Below are 15,937 nucleotides of genomic sequence, written 5' to 3'. Positions count from 1 at the left end.
ACCACCTTCCTCGTTAGTAAAATTTTGTTAAACAGTGTTATTTTTCACGGATACTCTCTGACGTACGCACGCGGTACTTTCGTGATCGGGGTCTCCGAGGACTCGACCGCGACTCGGCTGGATGAGCTCGTCGTTTGCGGGATGTTTATAATAATTTGAAATTGGCGGTGCGGAAAAACTGGGCGGCGGGGCTTCCCGGGACGCGGCTCAGCCGGCTGAGCCGTCGCGTCGCTTCCCTCTCCAGGCCTCCGGGGGATCCCAGACGATGCGAACGCCACGCCGCGCCGGTTCCGATCCCCGGGGAATCCCCTCGTCACCGAGCCAGACGAACAGCCCGACCACCTTTGCGAGCAGCGTCAACCGCCCACCGGAACCAGGCGCATTCACCCTCGAGCCCTCTGAGCTACTCAGGGATCATATTACGACGCTGGATTTCCGGTAGCGACGAGGTCGAATTTAATGCCGTGGATGCTCTTATTTTCGGAATTTATTTCAGATGATTTCAACTTTAAGCTTGGTCCCCGATTTTTTTTTAATAAGGTAAGTATACCGGTTATTGGTACACTTTTGAACCCAATCATTGAACCTTTTATTTTCCAAAATTATAAGCTTACGGCATGAATCGTGAATTTCTTCGTGACTAAAACCAATCGCGAGACGGTTAGACACTACAAATTTATTTTTTCATTATTTTTAGAACCAAGGATCAAACGGATACAACGAAAAAAGGTGAATAATTGGGAAACTCACCTCATTCTAAAATCTTGGCAACAAAATTTTCTGATCAGGTTCAATAGATTTGTTCAATCTTTTGATACAGTTTGCCGTATAATTTTGTTATTTGAAACGATTTTTGTAACGTGGTGTTTAAAAGTCTCTTTCAAATCTTCCCGATTTTTTCCTAGCGTTTTCCGATTGTCCTGATTTTTTTTTTTTAAACTTAGTCATTTACCAAATTGATTTTTTCTGGTGTCATTTTCTTATTTGCGTTTTATCGCGGATTTTTCCGGTTATGAAATAATTTTCTTCTCACTGATCATTCAATTTTTGCAACGGGAATCGCAAATTTTGTTCACGTATATGAAAAAAATTTGAATGGAAAACAATTATGTAGAAGATGAAAACGAAATGCACCCCATTAATTTTTTCCCAAATATTTTCCGACTTATTTAAACTTTCACAGATTCACAATTCCAGTGAAAATAAAAAAAAAGTGATATCGAACCGAATGCTTGCACAGTTACCGTTCGTGCTTTACATAAAATAAGAATTCCTTCGCAGATTTGCTTGATCAGTAAAATAATTCACTGGTACAATTTTACCGATATTCTCCGTTCAACACCGACTTTCCAAAGAAAAAAAAAACTGCTAATCCAAGCGCAAAGTTTCAGGTTTTCCATCCACGATTTTGAAAAAAAATAAATAAATAAATAAACTTCGTCAAAATTGTTCGACAATACAAAAAAGACGACGATGCAAATTTCTCCGTACCAATAAACCAACCTAACAATTACCTACCCGCTTGTTTGTGATTCTCCTGTGATTCCAAGTTATCACGAATAACAGTAGGTATTACTATATACACACACACACATATATAAATACATGTACAAAGTTTTGTCTGGAGAGGGTCAGGCGCTAAATGGAGAAGCGAGGGCGCCCTTTTTCACCCCCGGAATCGCGACAAAAACGGCGTCGTTCTTCCCACGGCTTTGGCCCTCGGAAACAACCCTTGCTTAATTGTTTATTAAAAATTTAGATTACGATTTACAGAGCCCCGTGCCGCTGTCGCCGCCGCTGTTCCTCCTGCAGCCCAGCCAACTCTTTGTTTCCCTCGTTCCATTTCTCCGAGCCGTGATCGCGGTCGTGAGGAATTAAATGCTTTTCTACCCAGCCCTTAAACCGCGAGTCTCTCCCTCGTTCCTCGCTGTATTCACGGGAGGGTGAACGTTTCTCTTCGGCGAGAAAATATCGAGACTGCAACCTCGTTTCATATTATAAAGCAATTTCAAACCAGGTTTTTCGTGTCTCTTCAATCTCACCGTGTTTTTATTCTCATCAGTCCGGATGGAAAATAAAAGTCATCGAGAATACAATATCTTTTTTGTCGAATGAAAAATCTTACAACTGATTCTCATCTTTTTTCTTTATTGGTGATTCGTGAAAAAATATCATAAGTTTAAAATTTTTCATAGTGTCAGGCGAAAAATTCGCAAATTTCAATGTTCCAAATCAGAATAAAACATAATTTGTGTGTCTTTCAATTACAACATTCCTGAAATTTTGGAATCGAATCTAACCGGTGTCAAAAAATATTCAGATTTGAATAATGTAAAATTGTATTTGAGATTTCTTCTCTTTTCTTTACACTGTAAATTTTGATCTTCCAAATGAGGATAAATTAATTATGCGAATAATCAATCAATCATGAAAAATTCGAATTCGTTCCAATGCCAAATTCCCGAAAACCAGTAATCGATTATACAACAACTTAGCACACCAGTTTCCTAGCAGTTCAGTCTTGCATAGTTTTTCGTCGAAATTGTTTCACCCTCGCCTGACGTTCCGTGCCTAAATTCTTACCCCAAAGGTGGAGTGAAAAGTGTGAAACGAGGGTGGAGATGAAGAACGTTTAAACATTTCTGACCGACGTAGCCGTGTTTGGGTGCTTATAAATGTGTACCGAGGTAAGTTCAGCCCCCCTAGCCCATCGTAGAGCTTCGCAGAATGACCGGGTAGAAATTCTGTAGTAAAATAGCGTGAATTCCATGAGGATCTCTTCCGAGGGGTACAACAGCGACGGCTGCACACGACGTTGAGGGTGGCGAAAATGGGTTCTTGGTAGCATCGGTTGAGTCTGCGCGAGGGAGAAAGATAGAACCTGAGAGAGGGAACGAGCGAGGCGAAAAAGCGTTAATGACTTCAGGGCGGCGTGGCGTGTCTGCGGAGGGACGTTAGCAACGCATGGGTAATTTTAAACGGTAATATAGGTACGAAACAAGCAACAACTTCATTGAATATAAGCTTTCAGCTTCGGCACGTGCCTACCACCACCACCCCTCCCCTATCCTCCATCACCGTGTCCTTTATCCCGGTGAACGTCGACGTTATGTCCGCCCTTCACGCTCCGCTAGGATGAACACATCCGCGGAACAATCGGGAAGAAACTGAGAACAGGTCGGCTTGTTTGACCGAGGAAAGCTGCGGGGCGAACACCCCTCGACAACTACGAACGAACGCCTCTGGGCGGTCTTGGAAATCTCTGGAGGAGATGAGGCGATGAGGAGGATGAGGAGGGTGAGGAGGACGAGGACGAGGACCGAGTTTCCGGCCCCAAACTTCCAAGTCAACCAAATATACGTATACGTATGCAGCGAGGGTGGAGGAAGGTACCCACCCATATTCCAAGACGCGAATTGAACAAGTACCCGGCACAAGTTTCCTACCCCTCCTTTTCAACCCCTCCCCGACCCTCTCGAAACCCACTCTAGACACTGCATGCCTACTTGTGTTAGCTGCTGAGCTTTCTATAACAATATACCTACCTACCTACCTACCCTCATCGAGTTTCCGTCCCATTCTAACCCCTGTGTAACTTTGCCCCTCCGCCTGTGGATCCTCTAATATAAACATTTTTCACTCTCCGCACGCGTCTGCGATTTTCCCTAAATCTGGTGGTGAGTTTGGATCTACTTGCGGAACAAACGTTCCGTTGATACGCCTGGGATAAGCCGGTCGAATGAACGGAAAATATTCGCCTTTGTTAAGCAAACGTAACAATTTTATGAAAACAAAAATTTACTTACCCTCCCAAATTTCAGTCAAATAGATTTTGAAGTCGTCTTTTTTTCATCATTCAGTTTCTGCGTAATATGAAGTTGTACTAGATCTTGGTAAAGTTTCGTGACAAAATTTCATGGACTACTTGATCAGGGACTAAAGTTTCGTTTTCAATTGGTCGAGTTTGAGTCTCCCCTCATATTTCATAAAAACTCAGCCGAGTGGTTGTTTTGAAATCGAGAATCCAACAGTTTCCACATAAATCGTACACACCAGCACACTGAAATAGTGAAAAACAGGTGTTTGAGTGATGAAAGCATGCTTCCAAAAACAGGTTAGATTAGGTTCAGTTCGAGGTTAGATCAGATATTATCAGTCTTCGTTGAAACATCTTCAACTGTAAGCAAGATTTCTTATTTTTTCTTCTTTAATCTGTACAGAATTTTGATATTATCACATTAAATTTGGATGCGGGCAAAGCCGCGACGGGCTGCTGGTACATAAATAAATAAGCAAATTTACGACTTGGGAATTAAGCGGAAGGGTCTCTCGAAGGTGGCCCCATAACTAATCCTTCCTCAACTCGGAGACGCGGAGGCGTAGCGCTTTTCCAGGTTGACGAGGCGCCTAATTAGTGCGAACTTTCTCTGTAACCGTACACGAGAAGGACGACGACGTCCCGATGGACATTGGCGTGAATAAATCTCTTTGAAGCCCCGTATTCTCGACCTTATCCCGTTACGCAGCGCTCGGCGTTAATTAGTGAATAATTTTCCAAACTTTAATATAACACGTGTGCCAATTCGTGCATTAAAATCCGGTGGAATGCGCCCGAAAAATTATTCTTTCAGAGGTATAAAAAATGGTTCGGCATATTTACTGTTCAATTCTTGAGTTTCATCTTGATTTGAATCACCTTTGTCAAACTTTATAAAAATTTTGTCCGATTATTGATTTTAGTATGTGTTACTTTCAAATGGCAAGAAATATTTCACTGTGCCCTAAAAAACGTGGCACCTAAGGGTATTTTTGGTCGCTGACTTATGAATCTGTGCTCAAAATTCATACATTTTAAATGGCGAATCCAATACAGTGGACGAAAATGCAAACATGTATTTGATTCGCATGAGAACTGGTATTTCCAGTAAAAATTTCAAAATTCAAATTGTTTGATAAATTGTGATAGACTAAAATGCAAAATTGATTAAATTTGGATGATCGATAAGTAACTATTATAAATAAAATTTAACTTGTCGAATAAGGGCAGCTGAAGAAACCACATGTAATTTGATGTTAGTACACTACGCGAAACAAAGAATCCATACTGGATCCCACATTTTCAATTTATGCATTATGAGTTTGGATTTGTAATTAGCGACCCCAAAAATCTCCGAGTATCGAAATTCATCCGGTTCAAATTAATTTTTTCATTTTGATCCGCCAACTTGGATTCGCCGTAATGAATTTCTAAATTTTTAACGCAGATTTGTAATAAGCGAACTCAAAAACTTCCTAATGCTAATAGTCATCCAAGTAAAGTCAATTACTGTATTTTGGGTTCGGTATATTAGATCTGCCATTTCGAGATTCTGATCTAGAAGGCAGATTGGTAATCAGCGACCTCGCAAATCCTCGAGTACCAAATTAGGGAAAAATCGTTCGATCCAGTCACAAAATAATCGATGTGCGCCGTATGGCGTCAATGCCGTTCAAGGGGTTGATTATCGATGTACAAAATTTTTCAAAAAACGTATGAACTATAATGAAGTTAAGATCTGTGCAGCCTGATTCCAATTAATCAACACTGTTACAACGTCGATAAGAACATTCATCTCGTGTAGGTTGGTACGCTGTTCTTCACGTCGGAATCCAACGCTGTTCGGTGTTGATCGTTCGGAAAGATCTACGACAACAATTAAAGAGTGAAGAAGATTCGTGTTAAGCAGCGAGCCACGGGAGTGTTAAAACGGAAATTCATCGTCAAATTCGCGCAGCTAATAACCCAGAGACGGGTCAATTTTGCCCAACGGATATACAGTGCAGGGCGTCGTTCTGTAATCAGGATGGATACGGGGAGGTGATAATGAGGGGTGACCGCTCGGCGAAGGGGCCAGTGAATGAAGACAAATAGCGCTCCGCATCTCCCTTTCCGTTGGATGGTTCCGCATATCCCATGGCGGAAGATGAACCTCGCGAGGTCGGAGTCAGGTTCCCAAGGCTGACGCTTTCCGCGGGCAATTCCGCACGAACAGCCGCCAACTAGCTCCCGGTTTAAACTCGGCTCCCTGCAGTTGCTCTATCTGGCCAAAAACCCGTCCCCGCTATCTTTCGACCAGCCGAGGTAACCGTGCTCTCCGCAGTTCCACAAGCGACGACCCCTTTAACCACCCCCTCTTTCCAACTAGATAAAACTGTCAAACACACCCGCGTCCCGCAGAGAATACCTACACTCCCGACGATTATGTCCCTCTGGCCTCGTTGTTCATTATGCTTCATTATCACCGTGTAGGTGTACCCACAGTGCACCCCGATACTTTCGCAACTCTCAGAGTATAACGGTTGTATCAGAGTGCAGGTCTCGCGTGTGCGACTGAAATTCATCCGTGGTAAGTGGGACGAATGATTTTCCACCTGCTAGTTCTTTCTCCGGTCTTTTTTTCACCACCAAAGAGTATCTGCAGGACGGTGTGTAGCGTGACGTAAGGAGATAAGGCGAAACAATGCGCGTACGCTTTGGTTAAACCGATCAGACAACATATCCAAGGTAACGTCATGCTTCATATTTTGTCCTTTAGTATTTGTATTATTATTTTTCCAACTTTTGACCGCAACAACTGAAATTTTCAGCCAACAGAATATACGGAAATAAACGAGCAGCCTCGAGTGTATAACTTATATACATGATTACTGTGACATCGTCTTGGATATGTGCAGACTGAGCAAGAATCGGTTTTGAGTTCCAACGCACTTTATTTCCTTAGATCATGGTGTGTAGCGAGTTATCTCAAACTGATCTCACGAACACTCTCTCCAATTCACCCGCCTAGTGCCTGCACCAACGAATTCATTATTCAGCTAATGTCTGTGCTTGGATGGTTAGGCAGCATTTGATCATGAATTTTAAATGACGACTGTCAACCGATCCTCATCTCGGAGATGAGTATAAACTTCACTGGTTAAACCCATCAATCATACACGAGAAACGTGGATTAAGAACTTGTGTCGAGTTGAAGAATTTATAGGTATTGGCAATTGTGTCGGTATAGTTTCACGATATTACGATAATGCGTACAAGCAAATGTATTCGAATGTTGGACCTGTGAGAAAGGTGTATTTTCTCAAATTGTATGCACACTTGCCGGCTGTGATTAGCTACTCGGTTATCCGTTCGAGTTAAATAATTGACGCGGTTTTTACCCCATGTATGAAAACTCCATTGAAATCATAACGGTATGTCAGAACTGAAGACATATTTTCGCTTAGTCTGTTCATATCTAAATTGACGTCACAGAAATCACGTAAATAGTTTATAGGATTCAGGTTACTTATTCATTTCCGTAAATTCTGTTTCCAGTTCTTCCACTCAAAAGTTGCAAAAATGATAATACATGACAGTAACGGACAAAACATCAAGCCCATGAAACGTCATCTCGGATATGTATTCCGATTGGTTCAACTAAATCGTATGCGCTTTGTTTCGCCCTATTTCCTTACACCACGATTGGAATGACGAATGAATAGCTTATTCCGCACAATGAACTTTGCGAAATTCCATCTCAATGGTTTCCGACTCTCCCGTGCTGCCTGCAGTGCGGATACATAATGAAAGCGGCCGATGCCCCATTGATCAATCCCGCTTCTGACAACCACCATTACCGTCCCGTTTCTTGGACAGTTTCATCTTCCATCCGAGGGTTTGCGTGGATGACTGTACCATTGTTGGGCCAGCTCGTCGAGAAGGGGCGGCGGTCAGGCGCATTTCAAGGGGGCGCATAAACACTACAATTGGGGTTAAGGGGAAGTCTGAGGTCAGCCGGGCAAGACCGTGCAATAACGACGGTTCTTAATTACGGCAAGAGCTTCTGTGATGGGGGGGGAGCGAAAGCTCCGGCAAACAATTTCGGGCCGAAATACGATTAGAGAGAAACGCCACGGTTCGTCGCTGCTGCTGCTGCTGCGGGCTTCCGGTGCCGCACCGACAATCGCGGGGTGGCATCGATAGCCTCTGGCTCTTGGCCTGCGATGCTAAACCACCCCCTCACCCTCCTCGAACCGAACTAAACTCTCGGACTAACCCCCTTTCGATTCTAGCCCCGAATTACGCCCGACGTATTAATCCTCTCGAACAATTACGAAATTATCCGCTGCTGCAACCCACCCCCCCCCCTCCCACCTCCTTTTCGCTTACCAGCTACCAGCGGCATGCATACCTTCCTAAACGATTCTGACTCCTCTATCTAGTCGGGCATGCGCCATAGCTATATATGCCTCGCCGCGTTCCTGCGGTTTCCCAAATAATTGAGAGAAATTAATTCTTGCCAACTGTAAGCGGATCGGCGATCAACCCTCGGATATAAAAATATGATAGACTGCTCGTCTGGACATCAAGTTTCGTGCTGAATTGAGAAATATTATTCAATTCAAATAAATTAAACCTGTATGTTTACAGTGGAGAAATCGTTGAAACTGTGTCTCAAAGCTTGGACAGTCTAAGATCATGCCTTTTTTTAGTAGTTTTATTTTTATATAAAATGAAAACACTTGGCACAATTTTAGTTTGAGGACTTTGTTATTTACAGTTTCGAGAACATTGACAGTGACACGGCGCATATAATTACTGCAAGTGTTTTTATTTTCTTAAAAAAAAAAACTCCTAAAACTAGGTATGATTCTAAACCGTCCGATCTGCAGCCCCCCCTTAACTGTCTAAAAAAAACTTGAATTACTTTTGAACGAAAGTGCTGAGAGCAAAATAAAGTTCTTTGAAGTCATTATCGCCGTCGGCTTGACCGCAAGGCCGCTAGCGGACACGTTCTAAACTCCCACTCGGTATGCTGAATTAGGCCGTAGACACTCATTTGACTGACGTATTTTCATTTCGGGCCGCACGTTACGTTGGTCGTTGTTTAAATTGATTAATAACTCCCGAATAATAAGAAGTACCGATAATAATACACCGTACCACGACCTTAGCTGATACCGCCTTGTCGGGCAGACCAGCCCTTGTTCGATGGCACAATAGATATACCAATATTCCGAAACGTAGCACTTATCCAACGATCCACATCAAATATAATCGCGTGGAGCTCAGCCACTTTCTGGCTTATCATGAATATTTACATTCTGCGTATAATGTGCCTACTTCCATCGCCTTGAGGATGTGGAGTGAAGGAACAATGACATTTCGCTACCGGTCGATTCCTGATTAAGGTATCCTTCACGCGATCCCCGTCAGGCTACTTTTACTTGACATATCGAGTGACTTTCGCTACAGCTTACAGAACGATCGAAACGAGTTCGTGATTCCGATTTTCGTATTGACCGGGGCTTGAAATCACCGTAGGGATAAAGCTCCGTATTTTAAGGGGCTATACCCGGACAGGATTTTTGAAAATTTCATTTTCGTTGTGTACATACATTCAAGTATGTACATATACAGAAAATTTCATGTCCATCCAAAAAATATTCTCAAAACTAGGCGCACGTTTGCAAAGATGCCCCGCAGCGTATTGAAGTGCTATTGAAACCAAAAAAATATCAAAATGAAGTTCAATGTTACCGCAATACGTAGGTACATGAATTTTTATATTAATAAATTGAAATGCCTCTTCATGAAAAAACCCCCTGAAACGGTTTGGAAAATTATTCAATCGAATATAAACAAGATTTTAAAACGCCTGATCGAAAATAGAGGAAAAAAATTTCACTCGACGTGCGAACGAATTTTGACACGTTTGACCGAATCACGTTTACCGCAAAATCGAATGAACTGAATTACCGCCTGGTTTAAATGGTGAATTCGTTTTCCCCGCATCGCGAACTGTTAAATATCGCCGCGTGGCTAAAAGCTGACTAAAAAATTTCATCACGATCGTCATCAAAGATAGCTTTTGTACTTCATACGCGCCAGCCTAGAGAGCTTGTGAAATATAGTTGGAGGGGCGACGGAGGAGGAAGCGGGGTTCGTGAAAAACTCGTTAACGCTACCCGGGATTGAGTTAGTTATTCGGCCCGAGCTGGCCCGCCATCCATATCGCGGGGCGTCCCTCCTACGATATTATAAATTCCAGGTGCGCATACAGGGTGGCTCAGCCATCGCAAGAAGAAACTTCTCACGGGTTAAATTCAATTCTCGATGAAAATCTGAGGAGAAACTTCGGCATCTGCTCAGAATTCACCGACTCGAAACTCCTCTGATCCGAGGTCACAGGATTGATTTTCAAATTTTCGTAACCAATTTATTTTTCGTTCCAAAAAAACGATGGTTAATGTGTTTTGAAATTTCTATTTTAGAAATCAAAACGAGCCATCATCTTGAGTGGTAGTAATAATTTCTGTTGACATTTTTTCGAAGAAAAATATGGTTGATCAAGTGACTACCAAAAAAGCACAGATGCCGACGTAGCATGGAGCAAGATCTTTCGTTTCGGTGGTGGGACAAATTAATGATCAGCGGTACGTGGAGAACAAAAGAAAGAATAGAGAGAAAAAAAGTGCGCTGGCATTGATTGAAAAGGATATAAAATAAGAAGAATAATAAGGATAGGAATGGCGGAAAGTGAGACGCGACAGTCGGTCATTTCGCCTTCGTTCCCGTCGTCTGCGATAAGAGTTTCCAGAGATGCTCGTATAACCGGGATATCGATAGACATAAGACATGTACGAGCCGTCGTGCATAATAAAGGAGTAAACAAGAACAGTGCGGTTGAATAAAGTGGGGAATAGCCTGGAGAAATGACGGTGCAACTTGAGGTTTTATCATCCTTCCTGCAACCGCATAAATAATGTATTAGACTACGACAGAAGAAGCGGCTATCATCTCCGTTGCCGGAGTAATATCATCCCGAACCACCTTGAATCTTTATACACCTATCGATCCCGTCGCGAAACAGCTAACTGCGAAACTAGAAAATCTCCCGTCGTGCTTTACTGTCTGAAAGCATCCCACCGCTGATACCACAATTTCGTTAAATCACATCTGAGAAGTGCAAGATCGATCATTGATTTTGAAAGCTACTGAATTCGTATCGAGAAAAAATGACTACCAAAGTTTGGAATGAGTGAAAAGATCGAAACTGGAAAATCTCCGGTGACTCTTCACTGTCTGAAAGCATCCCAGTGCTGACACCAGAATTTCGTTGAATCACCGTCTGAGAAGTGCGGTATTGTCACCGATTTTTGGAAGAATCTGGAGTCGCATCGCGAAAAATTGACTACCATGGTTTGAAATGATTGGAAAAGTCGATCGGAAAGACCGCATGGTGTTCGAATGAGGAGGGACGATCAGCCGAGAGTGAGATTCTGGTGAACAGTTCGGACATCCCGTCCACAATCAGGAGCCGACCAATCCACAGGATGTTTGTAATTAATATTTGGGATCACAGGGTCAGGCGATTCGTCCTCCGAGAGGCTTACGGACGCCGCGCAGTTCCGACCCTGACGAGGGTATTCAGAGGTCAGACCGCCTTGCGGGCTCCGCCATCCGGACACACCCAGATATTATTCTACCCTATGGCCTCTGCCCGACTCGACTCTATGGTCGGAAAATACCAAGCCGCTGCCCATTTAACGGGTGGGAAGAAGCATCTCGACGTTGACGAGACGCGAGCAAAGACGATCCAGCACGGTGGGAATTCAGCGGACGGTGTTCGAAGGATCTGAAGAGTTTGAGTGACACTCGAGAAAATCCTCGACGATTCTCTACGCTCGGGGTATTTTTTCAACCGGTTTTCAAGCCGATCCGATTCGGACCACCGGGTACGAAACTTCCGTATCTCAGTCCCTCTGTACACAGGAATTCGATAACGGAATTGGGTAAGCGGGAAGGCCGTTTGCTAACGGGCGCGATACCGCAGACCCACGTCCGGTTGACCGGCTGTTTTTGGTTGGGATCAAATCCCTCAGCCGCCGTCGCGACGTCGGGCGTCGTTTGTCCGCGGTTTTACGCCGCTCCACCGAGGTGGTAAAATGCCCGATCAATTCCCGCGTTCCGCACCCAAGCCCGAAGGGAGTCGAGAACTCGACGTCCATGCAAAAAGATCTTCTTCAACAGCTGGCTGTAACTCAGACTCACTGTGACGGGGACGAGGACGGGTGAAAACTTGGGTTCCACCTCGAAACTGGGTTGCAAATGCGTCACTCCGCGTATGATAACGTCAAACAGTTTTGACGTGGATTCGATATAGGACGGAAATGCGATTCTGAAACAACTTTCGAAGCGTTTCCCGACGGGTCAAGTCTCGCGACAAAAAGGTCCCGTCTTCACGGAAGACGGCTCGTTCCACTCGATTGATCGTCAATTAACTATCCGGTAGTATCGACAAAAGTTGGGAAGAAGAGTTTAGATTATGTAAAGAGAGAATTGGCTGGTACATGGGAAAAGAAAAACTTATTTCATGGATACTTTCCCCGTTTACAGGACGAAGGGAAGTCTTCTCCGCGAAAAGTTGGGAGACTCGAACGATCGAGGTACACTACACCGCAGGATGAGAAAGGGGAGAAAATCGACTTACACACCCTTGATCGGGGATTCGCTTAAAAATTCTCTTTACTCTCGCACGCTTTGCCCAGGCATTGTATAAACATGGGGAATCTCATGACTAGGCACGAAGATGTTCAAGGTGAAGTCGCGATTGCTGGCCCGGAAAAAAGAAGGAAGATCGATTTGTCGCAAGACCTTGTCACATCCATTCCTTGTACGGCGAATCGATGATTTAACGACGACGAGATTGAGCTGGAACGTTTCGAGAGTTGCTCAGTGTCAACGTTTAAGTCAAATCGCGATACGCTCGTCGAGTCAACAGACGGGCGCCAGAGGCTGATTGAAGTGCACCATCGAGATGGTGATTGGCTCCGTCAAAAGCTCGGTGTATGTATCGATGTTGCGGGATGCCGAGTGAAGGCGGCAGTTGAGCTCTTCGATTCCATTAATGTAATACCCAGAGGAAAAAAGAGAAGGAAAAAAAATAAGAGGAAGAAGATGAAGAGGAGCATGCGGAAGTCTTTTTTCGCCCCGGCAATGGAGTCGAGTTTTCTTCAATTTTCCTACCCAACCATCGGCGTCCGATGCGATGACCGAGACGAGGGATGGGGAAGGCTAATGCTCGCAACCGGAAGGAAGGAAAACGTGAAAGTCCGTCGGGAACGGTCAGAGTCCGACCGACCGTCGCTTCAGGAACCGCCACAAAGAGTAGGCAGCAACCGTTTCCGGTCAAGTTACCTCTCGACGTTTGTTTATAGTCTGCGGGCTTCCGAATGGTTCTTTTCTTAGCCTCGTCTGAGGGAAAACGTAAGCAGTTCTTTCGATGCATGTGTTATCAATTTTTTGTCCAACGATATTTCGAGAACGAGTTACTGGATTTTTATGATTTTCGTCTTAATCATCGCGTTTTTTCTAAACTTGGAACTAATTATAATTTAACTTCGATCGGTTCAGTAGTTTAAAAAATTATTAAAATAACAAAATTATAAAAACTAAAATAAAAATTATGATATATTCAGAATGGATAAACACCTTGAGATTCGATACCGTACTACGATTGTGTAAAAAGCTTCGATTTCTCCGTGTGTTGAACGACTATTTATTTAAACTAAGAATTTTATTCGCGAAGGTACAACGGTACGGTGTACGAAACGAATTTTGCAAAGCGGAGAAATTTTTCGCGGACAAGGGGTTGATGAGCGCGGGATAATAGGAAAATGGAAAACTCTTTACGCCGCATTAGGCGACGCCCTAAGCTTTCCTCGACTCCCCCCCGCCTCCCCCAACCCCCTTCTCGGAGAGCATCACGAGCGTAAGCATCAATTGAACGAGGAGGGTGGCCCGAGGAGAATAAAGGAACGACGAGGCCCGGTCTGTCATCGTTAGGGTGGATGGTGTTGTTGTGCTTTTGGGAAAGTGGGCGACATCGACAACCAGCGACCGAGAGGGATGAAGAGGGGTGACTTCGTCCCCCCGCCTGCCTGACAAACGGGCGTAACAAGATGTGACGCGAAACCGGGGCAACAGGCGTGTTCGCACTTGAGTAACGTTTTGGCGAGTGGGTAGTAACAACAACATAATTCTACACCCGCGGCGATTCTCCTTTTTATCTCTTTTCCTCCATTTTTCTTTAGTCCTGACATTTTTTTCAAAAAAAAAAAAAAATCACCCTTTGTCGTCGTTTAGAAATTACGCCCGCTTTTAAGCCCGGTTACATGTCGCGTTACGTCCATCCGTGTGAAATTCGGTGACGGTGTGAAAAAAAAAGAAAAACAAACTTATTTTACCACCTTCGCACTTGCGGAGCGTTTTTGTTAAATTTTCCGTTGGACGCTTGATTCTCATCTGATATATATTTACGTTGTTAGTAATGAAAGAAAAAAATTGGGATACAAAACGTGTTGGACATGTATTCTGATGTTTTAGGTGTCGTTTCGGGGTGAATTTAATGCTGATAATTGCACAGTTTTAGCCGTCAAATTTAACATTACACAATGTTGACTTTTATGATAGAGACAAATACCAAAAGGTTCATAATTTTATTTCCAAAAGGGAGACGCTGAGCAATTTTGGATCGAACATGTTCAAGCAACACAAAAAAAAAAAAATGTTAATTTTATCCAGTCTTACAGTTAGTCTTTAATAATGACTCGTTATCGCGTTCATTTCAAAACGTTTTTGTGGTCGTTGATGCACGATGACGCCGAACAAACATACGTTCAAGATCGAGCGATGTTAATTTTAAGACATCGTTACCTAGTTTAGGGTTGAATTTCGAATCTATTATCCAAAACTCATGCAAAATAATACTGGAGAAACTTTTTACGATCGGCCAAATAATCCTGGATCTAATTTGCGGGAAATTAAAGACAGAAAAATGTCTAACCGCCAAAAGAGGAAGGTTAATTTGAGCTCAAATTAGTACAGAACGACACCGAGGGTGTTGAATAAGCATGTATAAACCAGAGATGAAAATTTAGCCAAAACAATTGTTGAATTAAACAGCCAGCTACGACTTACTTCCGCGCGGTATAAAATTTTCCTCGGAATAAAGTCGTGGGACGGGAATAAAAGCGGGTAATAAAATCGTGAGAGAAGCATTTGTAGCAATTCAGATATGAAAATCTTTGGTCGAATGACCGGGAGCCGCGTAGACCGGAGGCGGAGGATTCGAATCTGCAGACACGGAGGCCAATACAAGACCGTGTAAATTCCTCGGTGCACCTTAAGTCGGCCAAAATCGGTTTCACGGAAGCGTTCTTCTTCCCGATATCTGGCGCTTCCAGAAAGCTCGTACGGCTATATTCGCCCGGCTCTAGCTGCCCATTCGCTCGCTACTCTTTTTACTCGTTTCTTTCTTCCTTCCTTCCTTCCTTCCTTCCTTCCTCCCTCCACCTATCCCCCTGACAGTTAAAGTACATTGGGTAACGTTCGTTTTTCCAGAGGAAACGAGAGACGCTCCTGGCTACTGCACCGCTGCGCCAACGACCGGAAAAACTTACACCGGTTTCATACTTCTTTCCGGCCGCGTTGCTGCTGCAGCAACGGTTGAAATTGATGTGGGAAACCGACCGCGGTTTCCACGACTGGAAAGTCCCGTTAGAAAACACATTTTTAATTTCATTTCTTACAATCATCCCGAAAGATAAGAAACGGGATTTTTCTTAAATCTCTACGATGTCAGGTCAAAGTATCAGCGCAAATTTCAACCATTTCTCGAAAACTGATCATCGCATTTTTATGCTTTTGGAATTATAAATAAACTAAGTCACGCCGATCCCGATTTATTTTCAAAAATTAATAATAACTTGAAAACGGATGAAATAATTTGAATAAATTTTGGTATTCGTTGGTCTGTTTTACATTTAGCTAACAACTGATCACACTTCCAACAAAATTAGCTCAGACGATTCCTGAATCATTTCCGAGACGTAAAAGTTTTCCTCAAAAATTTTT

Source organism: Neodiprion fabricii, chromosome 7 (assembly GCF_021155785.1).
Source record: "Neodiprion fabricii isolate iyNeoFabr1 chromosome 7, iyNeoFabr1.1, whole genome shotgun sequence".
NCBI classification, from domain to species: domain Eukaryota; kingdom Metazoa; phylum Arthropoda; class Insecta; order Hymenoptera; family Diprionidae; genus Neodiprion; species Neodiprion fabricii.
The sequence above is the reverse complement of the archived record's forward strand: the minus strand, read 5'-3'. Positions refer to the sequence as shown.